The sequence below is a fragment of the Hylobates moloch genome, unplaced genomic scaffold, assembly GCF_009828535.3.
Source record: "Hylobates moloch isolate HMO894 unplaced genomic scaffold, HMol_V3 SCAFFOLD_19, whole genome shotgun sequence".
NCBI lineage: Eukaryota > Metazoa > Chordata > Mammalia > Primates > Hylobatidae > Hylobates > Hylobates moloch.
The window spans coordinates 35,532,382-35,532,681 of NW_026652294.1; the positions used below are offsets into that span (position 1 = coordinate 35,532,382).

Consider the following 300-nt stretch of genomic DNA (forward strand, 5'->3'; position numbering starts at 1 on the left):
AAAAAAAAAAACAAAAAAAAAACCCGAATATACTAGCCAGGCAGGATGGCTCATGCCTGTAATCCCAGCACTTTGGGAGGTCAAGGTGGGCGAATCACTTGAGGTCATGAGTTCGAGATCAGTCTGGCCAGTATGCTCTTTCCCATACCCCTGTCCCCACTAAAAATATATTAAAAATTTAGCTGGGCGTGGCGGTGTGTGCCTTTAATCCCAGCTACTTTGGAGGCTGAGGTAGGAGAATCACTTGAACCTGGGAGGTGGAGGTTGCAGTGAGCCAAGATTGTGCCACTGCACTCCAGC

The 300-nt window shown here is 48.0% G+C and overlaps 1 protein-coding gene across 2 annotated transcripts in view; it reads left to right on the forward strand.

The window, feature by feature from the left end:
- SPNS3 (SPNS lysolipid transporter 3, sphingosine-1-phosphate (putative)) overlaps positions 1 to 300 on the forward strand; it is a 56,691-nt gene that overhangs the window by 30,220 nt on the left and 26,171 nt on the right. The gene's annotated exons all lie outside the window — the stretch shown is intronic.